Below are 14,703 nucleotides of genomic sequence, written 5' to 3'. Positions count from 1 at the left end.
TACCTAAATACAATTTATGTAATTTTGTTCCCACAAATAGAGCTTTTGTTTGGTGGTATTTGTTCACCACTGCATGTTTTATTTTTTGCACTGTAAACCTATCCAAAAAAAAAAAAATGAAATCAGATTTCTTCATGAATTTAGGACAATATTTACTTTGCTTCATATTTTTGGTAAACGAAAACCCAATAAGCGTATATTAAATGGTTTTCGCAAAAGTTATAGTGTCCACAAACTATGGGATATATATTGAAAATTGTATTTATTTATTCTTTATACTAGTAATGGCGGCGATCAGCGACATATAACGGAATTGCGATTATTGCGGCAGACGATCAGATACTTACTGAAACTTTTGACACTTTATGGGAACCAGTGACATTAATACAGTGATCAGTGCTAAAATTATGCACTGTCACTTTGCTAATGACACTGGCTGGGAAGGGGGTTAAACATCTAGGGCGATCAAATAGTTAAATGTGTGCCTAGCCAGTGTTTTTGAGTACTTTGCAAGGTGCTTTTAATAAGGCATGTGATGTATTTTCTTTTCCTGCTTTGCAGAGGAAAAAATCCATCACATCCCTGTTGTCAGAACTAAGCTCTGCCTTGTTTACATAGGCATAGCTCCGCCAAGCCTCTCTTCCCAATTATGGGCGGTTGCGGGCAGACATCCTTTGGACGGCACCTGCTGATCTGCTTTTGCTGTAACTAATCACCGCAAAAGCTGCAGACGACTATGTCATCCAGGTAGACGGAAGCATATCTTTGATGTGGACGTAAAGTTTTATCCATGGCCCGTTGGAATGTGGCAGGGGCAGAGTGCAGACCAAATGGCATCCTTTTGTACTGGAAGTGGCCTTCCGGGGTGGAGAAGGCTGTTTTCTCCCTGGCCTCCTTGGTTAGGGGAATCTGCCAGTACCCTTTTGTGAGGTCAAGCGTGGTGATATACCTGGCTGGACCCAACCTCTCAATTAACTCGTCTATCCAGGGCATAGGATATGCATCGAACTTGGAGATTTCATTAAGCTTTCTGAAGTCATTGCAGAAGCGAAGAGTGCCGTTGGGTTTAGGCACCAACACAATTGGACTCGACCACTCGCTCTGCGACTCTTCAATGACATCAAGCTCAAGCATTCTTTTTACCTCCTCAGACACTGCCACCCTATGAGCTTCTGGGATACGATACGGCTTTAACCGGATTTTTTCATTGGGCTCGGTTACAATGTCATGCTCGATGACATTGGTGAGACCAGGTAACCCTGAAAACATGTCCCTATTTCTTTGCAGAAATTCTTTTGCCTGTTGGGTTTGGGGCCTAGACAGGGTAGCAGCAACCAGCACTAGGTCAATCCCTGCAGGGTCCCCTGACTGGACACCTATCACTGCAGACACCTGTTCTCTATCTCTCCAGGGTTTCAACAAATTTATGTGGTAGATCTGGTATGGCTTTCTTCTCCCAGGCTGGTGTACCTTGTAGTTCACTTCCCCCATTTTTTCCACTATCTCAAACGGACCTTGCCACTTGGCCAAGAACTTGCTCTCCACCGTTGGTATTAGGACGGCCACCCGGTCTCCTATTTGAAATTGTCTGATTTTAGCCGACCGGTTGTACACCCTTCTTTGGGCATCTTGAGCCTTCTGCAGATGCTCCCTCACCAACGGCATTACCTTAGCCACTCTCTCTCGCATTTGGGAGATATGCTCTACCACAGTTTTGTGTGGGGAAGACTCACTTTCCCATGTCTCCTTTACTAGATCTAGCAACCCCCGGGGCCTTCGCCCATACACTAACTCAAACGGTGAGAAACCCGTTGATGCTTGTGGAACCTCCCGGATGGCAAACAACAGGGCAGGGAGTAACATATCCCAATCCTTCCCATCTTTCTGGACCACTCTTTTTAACATGCATTTTAAAGTTTTATTGAACCTCTCGACTAGGCCATCAGTCTGCGGATGATAGACGGACGTCCGCAACTGCTTAATCTGGAACAGTTTGCACAAGTCCGCCATCACTTTGGACATAAAAGGGGTGCCCTGGTCCGTCAATATTTCTTTGGGGAACCCCGTTCGGGAAAACATTTGAAACAGTTCCCTGGCAATGGCCTTAGAGGAAGTTTTCCTTAAAGGGACTGCTTCTGGATATCTAGTGGCATAGTCTAGGATGACTAGTATATATTGGTACCCCCTTGCTGACTTCACCAGGGGTCCTACGAGATCCATTGCAATTCGTTCAAATGGTACCTCGATAATTGGCAAGGGTACCAGGGGGTTTCTGTAATGGGACACCGGGGCAGTTAACTGGCAAGTCGGACAGGACGCACAATACCTTTTAACCTCGGCCTTTACCCCTGGCCAGTAAAACCGGTCAGTTACCCTGGCCTCTGTTTTTTCTGCCCCCAGGTGTCCTCCCAGTGCATCATTGTGGGCTAGATCGAGAAGCATCCGCCTATAAGGCTGGGGAACCAACAACTGCTCGACAGTTTCCCCTCGGCTTTCAGCCACTCGATAAACCAAGTTATCTTTCAATGCAAAATGAGGAAACCTCTGGTCTGCACCTGGTATTTGTGGGATCCCATCAATAACAGAAACCTGCTCTCTAGCATTGACCAAGGTAAGATCCTGCAATTGAGCGGTGCCAAACGCACCCCTGGATACGTCCAGGTCTGGATGCACTGGCCTTGAGGAGGTTTCCCCTTCACTCGCCTCAACCTGGGACTGTGGTGGGGAGAGTTCCTCATCATCCTCTCCCAGCATAACCTGTAACGGGGAGACTTCCCCCCCCTCAGAGGTCAGCTCGGTCTTGCGACCTGAAACAGAAACAATATCGTCCACTTTAACATTTTCTGCAATGTCATTGTTAGTGACAGGTACCTCCCCATCAGGGGGTTGTGTTGTGGGGATTTCAGGCCCGGACCCCTCAGACTCTGTTCCTTCGAGGTCGAGGGTCCCCAGTCCCCTTGGTTGTCCAGGCTGTTCACACTGTACCTGGTTCCATAGTTCAAAAAACAGTGGGCAGTCCCGCCCCACTATGACATCATGTATCAAATTTCTTACCACCCCGACTTCTTGTGTCACAGAGGTACCACCATAGGCAACAGTCACTGGCACCAGGGGGTACTCTCTGGTGTCCCCATGGATACATACTACCCGTAGAGTCTTACTTACTGGGCCGAGTCTTCCGATCACCCTGGTATGTACCAGCGTTACCATGCTACCAGAGTCCAGCAGAGCCTTGGCAGGAAGGTGGTTCACCCATAGTTCACATTCAAACTGTCCGGTCGCTATATCAAGATGGGTGGCACATGCTCTTTGCACATAAAAAGAGCTTCTCCGAACAGTCCCACACTCCATAGGCTCCTCCTGAAGTGGGCATTGTGCCCGGGTATGCCCCCAGGACCGACATCGCCAGCACTGTATGTCTCCCATCCTTGGGACAGGAACCAACCTCCGTGGTTCTGCTGAAGAAGATACCGGTTTGTGGGTGACAACGTCTGGCGGAGCTTCTCTCCTAGGTGCTGTGGCTGGCCTGGTTGCCCGATGTGTGGGTTCCCGATGCTTGGCAGGCCCGAGCAGGTCTTCCACCACAGTGTATCTTTCGACCAACTCTACCAGCTGGTCAGCGGTTGCAGGGTCGCCATGGCTTACCCAGCGCTGTAGGTCATCTGGTAGGGACCGCAGGTACCAGTCCATCACTACCCGTTCCACCATTTGCGGGCCTGTCAGCTTCTCTGGTTGCAGCCATTTTTTCACCAGCTGTACCAGTTCGTGCATCTGGGACCTGGGTGGCCGATTAGGTTTGTACCTCCAGCGGTGCACCCTCTGAGCCCGGACAGCTGTGGTCACCCCCAGGCGGGCCAAGATCTCTGCCTTCAGACGCTCATAGTCGCTGATGTGCTCAGTTGGAAGGTCAAAGTAGGCTTTTTGCGGGTCACCAGTAAGGAAAGGGGAGATAATGCCAGCCCATTGGTCACGGGGCCACCCCTCTCTCTGCGCTATCCTCTCAAAAGTTGTGAGAAAAGCCTCCACATCATCACTGGGGGTCAGTTTTTGCAAGTAATGACTGGCTCTCACAGATACTGGGTTGCCATCGGCAATGACTGCTTGCTCTCGTCCCTGAGCCAAACGCTGTACTGCCTCCTGCAAGGCAGCCACCTGTGCTTGAGTGGACTCCTGCTAGGCAGTAAACTGAGCAGCTAGCAACCGTGTGCTTTAATAACCTCCTCCATGCCTGCTGTTTGTAGTGTCTGAGCTGTTTTCACCCAAGACATGCCATAGGTATACTGTCTCTTTAAATGTCAATTTTTGGTTTTAAACGGCTTTTGCGGCTGCAAAATGCACTCTGCCCGCATCCGAGACACCAGTTGTAAAGTTTGGGGGTTCTAGCTCCACCGGATTGAGTGCACAACCGTTTAAAACATAAACAAAAAGGCTTTATTTCAGCAAACTTAAACAGGCTTCCAGCAGTGCATAAATCAAACACAAAATAAAGTCCGCTTTTCTTCAGCACAAAGGAACAAAGCAAGAAAAAGGCACATACGGTTTTGTGGATGGGTCTTCACCCCAAGGTTTGAAACAGTCCTTAATAGACCTCTCTGCAGCTTCCAGCAAACTTGCAGCTCCTTCAGACAGGTGCAACCACCAAACTACTCCTCCCCCACACTCACCTATTGCTGCTTCCTGTCTCTTAAGGACTGCTTCTCATGGGTCTTAACCCTGTATGTGCTGGAATCCCTTATGGTCAGGGGTGGGGGCTCTTTCCCACCCGAATATCACTACAGAGCCCCCCAAATTCCGGGTCCCAAATATCGCTCTATTCAACACAGAGAGCACTGCGATTCAGTCCTCCTGATTTTAGCTATTTCCAGGAATTTCTCACCCGTCTTGGGTGACCCCCTGAACATTTCCCAACTTCCCTTAAAGAGACCACAACCCAAACACAGGAGATATATAGCGATTGTCCAGGACCCAACCTTGGCGTCCTGTACAATATATATATATATATATATATATATATATATACGCGATTCTGCACAGAATGGCCGTCCTGTAGCAGTAAATTTTCTGATGTTAAGGCTTCATGAACACTGTACGTTTTTACAGCAGCTGTTTTTGGCTTCAGATTTTTTTTTCTGCAGCCAGTAAACTCCCCAACATGTTATCCTGTGTGTCCATGCACACATAGGCTGTTATCAGCAGTTTTTGGCAGGGGCATTTTCTGACTGGGAAAAATAACCCACACTAGTGGGTTTTGAGAGTTTTTCAGCTGTAAAAATGCTCTAACACTGATAAAAGCTGAAAAACGCAACTATTCTGTGTTTATCACGTTTTTGAGTCATAAGCTTTTGTGGTAGTATAGTTTTAAAAAAAAAAGCTAAAAAAGGCTACTGCAAAAAGCTGAAAAACTCCTTCTACAGCTTTCTACTGGTGTTTTTATAACATCCAGTGTGCATGCAGGGCCGGCGCTACCTATAGGCAAGGTAGGCGCCAGCCTAGAGCGCACATGAGTCAAGGGCGCCGCATGTCCGGGTCGCACAGCGGGAGGTCCACCTTTGCAGCCATGTCTGTGTCTCCTTTCCCGACTCCCCCGCCCCTCCAATTATTTCATCCTATCAGCAGGGCAGGGGGCGGGAGGAGCTGGAGATCTGCACAGACAGCGAGAGTCTTTTCAGCTTCTCCTGCCCCATGCCCTGCTGATAGGGGGGTAGTGCAGTGGATGGCGGTGTGGGTCGGGGATACTGGTGCCGGTTCCCTGTCAGTGCAGTGTATGGTGGCTCCCAGTGAGTGGTGCTCTGCTCATCTCTCGGTGACTGAAATGGGGGCGGGGTGCTGCCAGTGTCTGTGTCTCCGAGTCCATCCCGTCCCGTGCGTCCCTGTCCCCGGTCCCACCTCTCGGTGCTGGCTCTCTGCCCAGCCAAGCGATTGTCCTTCAGGAAGAGACCAGGTTCTGTTGCTACCCTAATAGTGATACCAGCTGCCCCCTCCCTTCCTGTCTCCCCCAGCTCTGATTAATGAAGAGGGCTCTGATCCAGGATCCCTCAGACCATTCCAGGCTGTCCAGGGCACCCTCTGACACTGTCCTCTGCCCTCTACTCCTCCCCTGACCCTATTTGGGAGCCCTCTCCTCATTCTGTACCTTCCATCTACCCTGCAACCCTCACCTCTCTACTCTACAGAACCCTGCACCCCTCTTCTCTACAGAACCCTGCACCCCTCTTCTCTACAGGACCCTGCACCCCTCACTATATACCCTGCACCCCTCTTCTCTACAGGACCCTGCACCCCTCACTATATACCCTGCACCCCTCTACTCTACAGAACCCTGCACCCCTCTTCTCTACAGGACCCTGCACCCCTCTTCTCTACAGGACCCTGTACCCCTCACTATATACCCTGCACCCCTCTACTCTACAGAACCCTGCACCCCTCTTCTCTATAGGACCCTGCACCCCTCACTATATACCCTGCACCCGTCTACTCTACAGAACCCTGCACCCCTCTTCTCTACAGGACCCTGCACCCCTCACTATACACCCTGCACCCCTCTACTCTACAGGACCCTGCACCCCTCTTTTCTACAGGACCCTGCACCCCTCTACTCTACAGAACCCTGCACCCCTCTTCTCTACAGAACCCTGCACCCTCACTATACAGTCTGCACCCCTTCTCTCTACAGAACACTGCACTTCTCACTATACACCCTGCCCCCAAACCCATAGTACCCTGTACCCCTCTCTACAGAATCCTGCACCCCTCACTTTACACCCTGCCCTAACCCATAGTACCCTTCACCCCTCTACTTTACAGAACCCTGCACCCCTCACTATAAACCCTGCCCCCAACCCATAGAATCCTGTACCCCTCTACTCTACAGAACCCTGAACCCCCCACTAAACACCCTGCCCTCAACCCATAGTACCCTGCACCCCTCTACTCTACAGAACCCTGCACCTCTCACTATACACCCTGCAACCCATAGAACCCTTCACCGCTCACTATAAACTTTGCCCCCAACCCATAGAACCCTGCACCGCTCACTATAAACCTTGTCCCCCAACCCATAGAACCCTGCACCCCTCACTATACACCCTACCCCCCAAGCCATAGTACCCTGCACCCCTCTACTCTACAGAACCCTACACCCCTCACTTTACAACCTGAACCCTTCTACTCTACAGAACCCTGCACCCCTCACTATACACCCTGCCCCCAACATATACTGCACCTCTCACTATTCACTCTGCCCCCAACCCATACTGCGCCTCTCACTATTCACTCTGCCCCCAACCCATACTGCGCCTCTCACTATTCACTCTGCCCCCAACCCATACTGCACCTTTCACTATTCACTCTGCCCCCAACCCATACTGCACCTCTCACTATTCACTCTGCCCCCAGCCCATACTGCATTTCTCACTATTCACCCTGCCCCTAGCCTGTGGACCACGGCTGAAGAATTAGGTAGAGAGGCACCACAAAAATCTCCACCCCCCGCCACCTCGAGGCTCTTTCATACGATGCATGCATATCATGCACTGGGCCGGTGACTGACTCCACCCCCAAGTTTATGCTTGGGTCGAGAACTCGATGTTGAGCTGCCCTGGGGCCTTGTTGCTTGCAGAATTGCAGAGAACAGGAGAAGTTTGGTTTGTGGAGAAGAGCTGGAGTCTTTGAAGGTATTTTTATTTTAAGTTTTTGAGCAGTCATTAAAAAGTTGGGATGTACATGGGCAGGGCAAATGGGGTGGAATAAAGGGCGGGGGCTAATGGGGGCAGCACAATTTGGTTTTGCCTAGGGTGTCAAAAAGCCTTGCAACAGCCCTGTGTGCATGAGGCTCTATACTCAGGATCTTTTTGACAGAACTAGCAAATATATGCAGTATGGAATAAATGTTTCTATAATAATAGACTGCATCTGTACTTTGAACCAGTTATGTGCAGTTGGTCGTTTGCATGGCTCTACCCACTATGCTACGGTGAGGAATAAACTTCCTATTTTATTGGACCTGTAATGAAACCATGCCATAAAGACAAAATTATAAACTTATAAATAAATTTTAAAAAAAATCTAAAATTAAAAAATATAGAAAAACATTATAGTTTCCCTTTAAGCCACGTTAGATAGTTAGCTAATGTAGGGTCAGGGTTGAATTTACAATGAGGCAGGAAATGTTTGTGTCTATGTTTACACAATTAGTTTTAGAGCCGGTTCACACTACCGCGACCAGAAAGTCGCCCCATGAAGGAGCGACTTTTTAGCAGAGACTTGTAAGATAGGCAACTTTGTCTGTGGGGAATGCCTGGGTAATCTTTTTCTTCTTCCTGGAAAGTCTGATCACAGTCGCTTGAAAATAGATAATGAAGGATCTGACTTAGAGGCGACTCCCATTGAAGTTTATGTGCACAAGTCGGATAGAGGTCGCCTAGAAGTAGTACAGAAACCTTTTCTGAAGTCGGAGCGACTTCAGTAGTGCATATTAAGACGGCTCTCATTCATTTACATTTGTAATGACAAGAGACTTAGGGCGACTTGAGGGCACACAAGTCGCGTCCCAAGTCGGAGAAGTGTGATCCGGCTCTAAGGATGTGGACTAGTGTCCTCCTTGTACTGATGGTGGGGGGCAGTGTACAATCTCTTCAGGTCTCTGCACAGTATTGTGGTGCAGTGCGGTTACATACAGTGCCATCCTGTGCATGTCTGCATTTTTTTTCAGTACCACACATGTGATCAAGGCACATGGAAAACAATTCATTTTCAATGTGACCTGCGTTGATCTAGTGCAGAAAAACACATTTCACCGCAGCATGTTTGAACGAGCCCTTCTTTTCTGGAGCAAAGAGGCAGCTTTTCCTTGTATAAATATTGTCCACAATTTCTTCTTCCCATTCTCAGTAGAAATACATGATGTCATATAATGTTATTCTCATGTTGTCACATTATGTTAACCACTTGCCAACCGCATATATACTGCGGCAAAGTGGCGCCATTGCGTGAAACTACGTAGCTGTATGTCGTTTCGTTCAATAGCCACTAGATGACGCCATCGAGCTGCTGGAGGCGCAATTGTGCCGTGATTGGTTAACAGGAATGTCAATCAATGGGCCTGGCAGATCCGATGTCTGCCGGCCATCCACAATCATCCCCGGGAGAGGCAGAACGGTGATCTGCCTATGTAAACAAGGCAGATCACCATTCTGCATGTGGACAAGATGGAGATCTTGTGTTCCTTTGAAGCAGGAATCAGGATCTCTGTCTTCCCCACAGTTAGTAAGCACCCCCTAGGGACACACTTAACCCTTTGATCATCCCTGATGTTAACCCCTTCCCTGCCAGTGTCATTAGTGCAGTGACAGCGCATTTTTATTTACCACTGTAATAATATCACTGGTCCCCAAAAAGTGTCAAAAATGTCAGTTAGATGTCCTATTTGTCAGCCGCAATGTCATAGTCCCGCTAAAAATCACTGATTGCCGTCATTACAAGAATAAATAAAGAATTGCATAAAAATATTGCATTGTTTGTGGACACTATAACGTTTGCGCAAAGCAATCAATATATGCTTATGTAGCAGAATAAATATTGGCCTAAATTGATGAAAAAATTAGATTTTTTTAAAAAAAAAAATTTTTGCCTGTGTTTTATAGCAGAAAGTAAAAAATATATATATATATTTTTTTTTTTTACATTTTTTTTGTTTATGGCACAAAAATAAAAACCGCAGAGGTGATCAAATACCACTAAAAAAAGCTCTATTTGTGGGGAAAAAAGGACATCAATTTTATTGGGGTACAGCGTCGCACGACCACGCAATTGTCAGTTAAATGAATGCAGTGCTGTATCGCAAAAAATGGTCTGGTCATTAAGGGGTAAAACCTTCCGGTCCAGAAATGGTTAACCACATGCCGCCCGCCCGCCGTCAATTGACGGCGGAGCGGTGCGACCATTATCCTGGGAAGACGTCATATGACGTGATCCCAGGAATGCAGGGCAGGCGCGCGATCGCACAGCCGATCACAAAATGTAAACAAAGAGCAGTAACTCACTGTTACTAGCTCTTCTCCCCTCATACAGTTTCCAGTGTGAGGGGAGAAGAGCTAGAAATAGTGAGTTACTGCTCTGTACACATGTAAAAGTAAAATCACAAAAATAAAGGTCCCCACACAGTCCTCAGCCCCCCCCCCCCCCAATGTCACCTGTCACCCAACAGTCACCTCATCAGTGCCCAGAAATTGACACCCATAAGGCTACGTTCACATGTGAGCGTAGCAATCGCGGGCAGAATCACAGCGATTCTGCCCACGATCCGGAAATCATTGCAAATTGCGGGACGCCTGTGCGTTGCCCGTTTTTTGCAATAGCACCCCAAACGCTGTGCGATGTTGCCGCCATTTCTGCCTGCCGAATCGCGGTAACATCGCACAAACATCGCATGACGCCCAAAAAAGGTACAAGAGTTTCTTTGGGGCGTCATGCGTTGTTTGCGTGATGTTACCTCGATTCGGCAGGCGGAAATCGCAGCAACATCGCACAGCGTTTGGGGTGCTATTGCAAATCAGGGGCAATGCACAGGCGTCCAGCGATTTGCAATGATTTCTGGATCGCGGGCGGAATCGCAGTGATTCTGCCCGCGATCGCTACGCTCACATGTGAACGTAGCCTAAAGTTCACCGGTCACCAGAGACTGCCATCAGTACCGCCGTGCACCATCGCCCGTCACCTTTCACCCATCAGTGACCATCGCCCGTCACCTGTCACCCCATCAATCACCGTCACCTGTCACCCCATCAGTCATCGTCACCTGTCACCCCATCAATCATCGTCACTTGTCACCCCGTCAGTGATTGTCATCTGTCACCCCATCAATCATCGTCACTTGTCACCTCATCAATCATCGTCACCTGTCACCTCATCAATCATCATCACCTGTCACCTCATCAATTATCGTCACCTGTCACCCCATCAGTCATCGTCACCTGTCACCCCATCAGTCATCGTCACCTGTCACCCCATCAGTCATTGTCACCTGTCACCCCATCAGTCATCGTCACCTGTTTGCCATATACATGCAATCACTTACTGACCGCCTAACGACTATATGCGTCGGCCATTAAAAGCTAAATACTGGGGTTATGGCAGCAGATAGCCCCCATAACCCTGATATTTTTTGAAACGGCGGGCGGTCGGCTTTCAGATAAGGGTGGTCCCAGTGGCGGATTCGCCGCGGAATTACCCTTACGGTGCAGGGGAAGAGGTGCCCCCCCCTCCTGCCGGGTCCCAGATGTTTTCCCAGCTTACCGGACCCGCCGGCAGCGGGGAAAACTATCCGGTCCCGGATCCTCAGAGACAGGAAGTGATGGCAAGATGGCCCTCACTCGACTCTATGGTCTTGGAGGACCGGAGCTACGTCAAAAGACGTTGCCTAGCAACCGGTTTAAAGGGCCGCTTTTTTTTTTCCTTTTTTTTTTCCTCTTTCAACAATTTTTCTTTTTTTTTTCTTTTTTAGTGTAGTTGTGAGGTGTGAGGTCTTTTTGACCCCAGATCTCACAATAAAGAGGACCTGTCATGCCTATTTCTATTACAAGGGATGTTTACATTCCTTGTAATAGGAATAAAAATGATCAAAACATTTTTTTTTAAACTGTGTAAAAATACAAAAATAATAAATAAAATAAATAGGAAAAAAAAAAAATTAAAGCGCCCTGTCCCCGTTAGCTCGCGCGCAGAAGCAAACGCATACGCAAGTCCCGCCCACATATGTAAACGGTGTTCAAACCATACATTTGAGGTATCACCGCGATCGTTAGAGCGAGAGCAATAATTTGAGCCCTAGACCTCCTCTGTAACTCTAAGCTAGTAACCTGCAGAAATTTTTAAAATGTTGCCTATGGGGATTTTTAAGTACCAATGTTTGGCGCCTATCTGTGAGCATGCGCAATTTTGAAGCATGACATGTTGGGTATCTAATTACTCGGCGTAACATTATCTTTCACATTATGGAAAAAAATTGGGCAAAATTTACTGTTTTCTTATTTTTTTAGTTCAAAAAAGTGATTTTTTTCAAAAAAATTGCATTTGGAAGACTGCTGCGCAAATATGGTGTGATAAAAAATATTGCAACGATCTCCATTTTATTCTCTAGGGTCTCTGCTAAAAAAAAATATATAATGTTTGGGGGTTCCAAGTAGTTTTCTAGCAAAAAAAAATGATTTTGGGCTCTTTCACACGGGCGTTCCTTTTTTTTTGCCCGATCAGGTCCTTTCTTTTTTTTTTTTGTAACGGACACGGATGACACTTGTGTCATCCGGTCCGTATGTCCGTTTTTCATCCCATCCGTTTGCGGATGAAAAACTGACATAATGCATGTCTATGTAAATACGGATGTCTGCGGATGACACCACTGACATCCGTTTTTGCTTCCGTTCCGTTTTTTGAAAGGAAGAAAAAATAGGGTTCTCCTCCGTTCAAAAAAACTGAACTGAACTGACAAAAAACGGATGTCAGAGGATGATCATCCTCTGACATCCGTATTTACATAGAGATACATTATGTCCGTTTTTCATCCGCAAACGGATGGGATGAAAAACGGACATACGGAACGCTCGTGTGAAAGAGCCCTTTAGCTTGTAAACACCAAGTGTCAAAAATAGGCCCAGTCTTAAAGTTGATAAATGGACAACTTTGTGTAAAGCGCTACTTGGATGTTAGGCCTATGTATGTGGCCAGGCTGTGAAAAAGTGTTACACATGTGGTATCGCCATACTCAGGAGGAATAGCAGAATGTATTTTGGGGGGCAATTTTTGCTATGTACATGCTATGTGTTAGAAATATTGCATAAATGGACAGCTTTGTGTAAAAAAAATGTGTTTTCATTTTCTTTCCACATTTTCCAAAAACTTGTGGAAAAAAATGACATATTCAAAAGACTCATTATGCCTCAAAAATTATACGTTGGGCATTTTGCTTTCCAAAATGGGGTCATTTTATAGGGGTTTCCATTGTCCTGGTGCTCCAGGGCCTTCAAAAGTGCGATAGGTTGTCAGGAAATTATATGTGTAATTTATGCTCCTAGAATGCCGGACGCTGCTACTTGGATGTTAGGCCTCTGTATGTGGCCAGGCTGTGAAAAAGTCTCACGCATGTGGTATCGCCATACTCAGGAGGAGTAGTAGAATGTGTTTTGGGGTGTAGTTGCAAGTATACATGTGCTGTGTGAGAGAAATAACCCGTTTAATACGGCAATTTGTAAAAAAAAAAAAAAATCTTCATTTTGCAAAGCATTGTGGGAAAAAATTACAACTTCAAAACACTCACCATGCCCCTTATTAAATACCTTGGAATGTCTACTTTCCAAAAAGGGGTAATTTGGGGGGTATTTGTTCTTTCCTGGCTTTTTAGTGTCTCAAGAAATGAGATAGGCCTTCAGTACATCAGGTGTGGTCAAGTGTGATCAATTTTCAATGATTCGCACCATAGCTTGTGGACTCTATAACTTTCACAAAGACCAAATAATATACACTTATTTGGGGGTTTTTTTACCAAAGATAAGTAGCAGTATAAATTTTGGCCAAAATTTGTGAAGAAAAATGACTAATTTGCAAAATTTTATGACAGAAACAAAGAAAAATGCGTTTTGTTCACGATATTTTCAGTCTTTTTTTATTTATAGCACAAAAAATAAAAAACCCAGTATTGATCAAATACCATCAAAAGAAAGCTCTATTTGTGTGACAAAAAAAAGGACACAATTTTTGTATGGGTACAGTGTTGCATGACTGAGTAATTCTCAGTCAAAGTGTGAGAGCGCTGAAAGCTGAAAATCGGTCTGGGCAGGAAGGGGGTGAAAGTGCACTGTAGGCAAGTGGTTAAGCAAGGTTAGGACCAATGAAACATGAAACTGTTCTATGTTAAAACAAAATAAAAGTGATCTTAACAGAGGGGTGTTGTTTTGGGCCCCAAAAGTTGTGTGCCTACAGGCCACAAGTATTCTTATAATTGCATTGCACAAAAATGACCACAATTGTTTGAGATACATGCTGATCAGAACTTCATTGTGTATATATCAGAATAATAATAATATATCAGAAAAGTGAATGGAGCTCTAGTTTTTTTTCCCCTTTCTTTCTTCTGAATTCACGATCATTCTGTGGTGGAAATTAAAATTAATTACTCAATCTGCTCCAGTGAATGGTTTAAATTGGATTTAGCTTCCAGGAGTGGCAGCCTCCACATTGTTGTTAGTATGCGCCTCTGTGCGTGGCATGAGGTTTTTATGCCCTTGCCAAGTCAAATAAATAGAAGCCACCGAATAGATGATGTTTACTTATAGATGTTTTTTCTTCTTGAAATATCTATTGCATCAAGCTAAGTAATATTATTTATTTTGTTAAATCTACACTGCAGGATGCTATGAATATTTGAAGTAACAGTCTTTATGTTTATTACCCCAAGAGTCAAAGTATTGTCTGTTAATTGACACAAGAGTCTAAGTATTGCTCTTTTTTTAGTGCTTCATTTAAGGGTCCTTGCACACGAGCATTCCATTTGTTTCATCAGTTCAGTTATGTTTTTTCAAAGAAAAAACTGATTCGTTTACGTCACTTTTTCATCCGTTTTTCATCAGGTTCTTATCAGTTTTACAACAGTTTTTGTTTTTTTTTAAATCCACTACCAATGCAAAAAACGGATGCAGAACGGACCGTTCGTCT

The 14,703-nt window shown here is 46.1% G+C and overlaps 1 protein-coding gene across 1 annotated transcript in view; it reads left to right on the top strand.

Moving 5' to 3' along the window:
* PLEKHM3 (pleckstrin homology domain containing M3) overlaps window positions 1–14,703 on the top strand; it is a 240,107-nt gene that overhangs the window by 129,813 nt on the left and 95,591 nt on the right. The window lies entirely within an intron of this gene.

Source organism: Pelophylax lessonae (assembly GCF_965119305.1).
Source record: "Pelophylax lessonae genome assembly, chromosome: 6".
NCBI lineage: Eukaryota > Metazoa > Chordata > Amphibia > Anura > Ranidae > Pelophylax > Pelophylax lessonae.
Note: the sequence above shows the minus strand (reverse complement) of the source record. Positions and strands in the feature narration are given on the sequence as shown.